General features: G+C 45.0%; 1 pseudogene; it reads right to left on the reverse strand.

Moving 5' to 3' along the window:
- Positions 1–257: 257 nt before the first annotated feature.
- On the reverse strand, positions 258–2,851 carry LOC119519739 (annotated as a pseudogene).
- Positions 2,852–3,487: the final 636 nt, after the last annotated feature.

The following is a 3,487-nucleotide window of genomic DNA, read 5'->3' on the forward strand; positions in this document are numbered from 1 at the left end:
AGAGGATTTTTTTTTCTTTTTGGCTTAGAATATTTCACTCTAAATGAATTTATGTCAGCTGTCAATGAAAGAAGTCACTAATACACTGCGGACACCTTTGGCAATGTAAATCCATGCCCCTTTCTTTACATGGTGAACATCGGCCTAGCAATGATTACAACAAATGTTATAGTCTAAAGCTCAAACACATTTTAGCAATTTTGAAATTGAATTGAATACAAACCACATAAAATTTACATCATAACAAACATTTCCATCTAAGACTGTGGGGACACTTGAGCCTTCCGCATTGACTCAGAACCTTTTCACGCAGATGCTTTTCTAAGTCATCAATGTTATCTTCAGCTTCAAGTGCAGTCTCCTTTTTAGGCTCTGGCTCTGCCTGTGGTTCTTCCTGTGCTGACGCAGTTGTGGGAGCAGCAACAACTGCAGGGATTACAGTAGCTGCAGCAGCTGCAGCCACAGGTTTTTCCTTCCTGTGTTTTTTGTGCTTCTTGTGCCTCTCCTCTTTGTGTTTCTTGTCCTTTTTCTTCCCGCCTCCTTCTTAGTCCAAATTCCGTGCTGGAGATGGGCTTGGTGTTGGGCTTTTAGCCTTTTTGACTGGTACTGCTGGTACAGTTGTAGAGGGTGACTACAACTGGACAGGAGATGGAGGTGCTTGGGGTTTTTTAGCTGCTGGCTCAGGAGATCCTGAGAAAGATTGAGAAGATGAGAACCACGTTACAGATTGAGGGCTTGGTGAGGCAGCCTTTTTTGTCTTTTTGGGTTCTGGGGTTCTGGAGTCTCTCCTAATGGGCCTAGTACTTGGAGATGGGAGCTGCCTTCTTTGGGGTGATGATCTCCTCTTTGAATGGGGGGAGAGCTTGAGGTGTTCTGAGGAGCTCGAGGTCGTGGTGAGGGCGAATGCCCTTTGTTTGGTTGTGGAGATCAGGCCTCCCAGGTAGATCGGCTCGGGAAAGACCCTTTCCTATGCTTTGATGATAATGATGCTGAATGTCTCTTGGTGACTGGGGAGCTTCTTTGTTTGGGAGGTGGAGAATGGGGGACCCTACGCTTTGGCAGTGAAGATGGCGATGCCCTTCTTTTAGGAAGGGGAGGGGGAGAAGCTGTTCTCCTTGGAGGGATAGAAGGAGAGTATCTCCTCTGTATTGGAGGAGAGTATTTCTTGGGGAAGGTGAGTGCTGACATGGTGGAGGAGAAGGCGTCCTTCATCATGGTGGTGGTGTGGGAGATCTGTGCCACCAAGGAGGAGCTAGAGAAGGAGAACGTGACCTTCTGGTGGGTGGTGGGGAGGGAGTTCTCCTCCATCTACCATGAAGGGAAGTCTCTTTCTGGTGCTTTTGTGGTGATGGAGAGGCACTCCAGGATGGGGAATGTCTCCTCTGCCTGCCCACCTCCTTGTTCTCCACATGGGACCTCTTGGGTCACTCATTTTCTGAGGAGGAGGAGGAGCTGGAGTCAGATGAAGACTATTGGTTTTGTTGTCTGTACTGGCATCTCTGCTGTACAGAGTCTGCTGCTACCATTTTGCCACCTTTATCTTCAGATTCAGATAACTCTACTTTTCTAGGCTTGGGTGCTGGTGAAGGAGACTCTCTTTTCTCAATACCTTTATGTTTTGTCACTTTACCTGAAGTTCTCCATGGTGAGACACCAACATGACTTTTTCTGGTATGATTTGACTGCTGGGGTGTTGGGGAATGATGAGTTTTTGGTGGTGGAGTTGCTGGAGGCGAAGGTCAATGCCTTCACCTTGGAGGACTTGCTGAAGGAGATGACCTATGAGTTTTTCGAGGGAGACTGGATGTCCTCTTGGGAGGCTTCTTTCGTGGTGACCAGGAATGAGATGAAGATGATGATGAGCTACTCCCAGACAAGGAAGCTAATGAGTGCCACCTTCATCTCACTGGAGATCTACTCCTTCTATGCCTTGGTGGAAGAGGCATTAATGTTGGTGGAGTTCTTCTCCGAGGAGAAGTCCACCTGCTTGGACTTGGCCACCTTCTAGGTGAATATGATCTTGATCGGGATCTATGGTGCCATCTAGGTCAAGTATGAGATGGAGAGCAGGAACAAGTCCGGGACATTGATTTGGAATGTGATCAAGATCTTGGTTGAGTCTTTTCCTTTTCCTTTTCTTTTTTGGATTTTTTTTCTGGAGAAGGTTCTTTAGGCTCTGGTACAGGTCAGGCTTGGGAACTTTCAGGATGTCGCTAGTAGAAGTGACTTCTTGTACTGAAGGTTCTTTTACTGTTACTGAAGGTTCTGGGAGCTCTGGAGTTTTCTCCTTTTCTGGAGCAGGGGAAGGACTCCACCTCTGGTTCTGTGATGAGGAGACCAAGAATGACTGTGCTTTCTCTCTCACCTGACAGGGGAAGATTGTCTTCTAGGGGAAGGAGATCTGGATTTGCATCTTCTTGGGCTTCAAGACCTTTACCTTTTTTCTCTGCTGCTTTCTTTTTCTTCCTTATCCCTCTTGTCTTTGCCTTCATCTTGCTTTTTCAAAGATGCCAATTTTTCTTGTTCAATCTGTCTGTTTTATTTCTTCTTTCTTCAGTTCTAGGAAGGCAGAAGGAATTCCAGCAATGTTTTCTTGTGCACTTAACAGCAGGGACCACAGTTATCCCATAAATTCTCTAGCATTTTTTTCATTCAAAAACCCAGTCAGGTTGATTTGCATCATTTTGGAGTCTGGATTCTTCACTTCCAGCTGGTTGAATATAAACTCAATTACAACATCATCTTCAAATCCAAGGATTTCCATTACTTGTTTTGTTATCCAAGGCTTTATAACCTCCAAATTTACTTTGTTCATGTCCACCTTTTTTTCTAGGCATTCTGCAAATTTCAGCTGCTTCTGTGTGAGGCCAAAGGAAGAGATGTTTATTTGGTGCAAAATCTATATTTTCTGTAGCACACTATATAAGTTAACTTGAATGGTGGTTTATTCAAACACCATGCTTACATGGAACCTTGAATAAGGGGTGAGATCTGGTTGCTTTTTACAGGTTAGTGTGAAACCCTGATACATCCCAGAGTAATTTGGGCAGAGAATAAAAAATATTTGCAAAGCCCCTTTGAGGGCCTGGGGAAAAATGTGGAAACATTAAACTTTCCCACATGGGGAATTCCTGATATTCTTGTAAGCACTGGGGATGACCATTGTAGTAGGCCAAGTCCTCAATCTTGGGGCTTGCCCTTATGAAGCTTGTTACTGCAAAGGAGAAGCTAAGCCTACTTATATTTGTGCCTAAGAGTCACCCCCAGAGAACCTCTTTCTTTGCTCAGATGTGGCCTCTCTCTCTAAGCCAACACTGCAGGTAAACTCATTGCCCTTCTTGCTACATGGGACATGACTTCCAGAGTGTAAATCTCCCTGGCAATATGGGACATAACTCCTGGACCTAGCATCATGGGATTGAGAAAGCCTGACCAAAATGGGGAAGAGAAATCAAACAAAATAAAGTTTCAGTGGCTGATAGATCTC

This window comes from Choloepus didactylus, chromosome 2 (assembly GCF_015220235.1).
Source record: "Choloepus didactylus isolate mChoDid1 chromosome 2, mChoDid1.pri, whole genome shotgun sequence".
Lineage (NCBI taxonomy): Eukaryota > Metazoa > Chordata > Mammalia > Pilosa > Megalonychidae > Choloepus > Choloepus didactylus.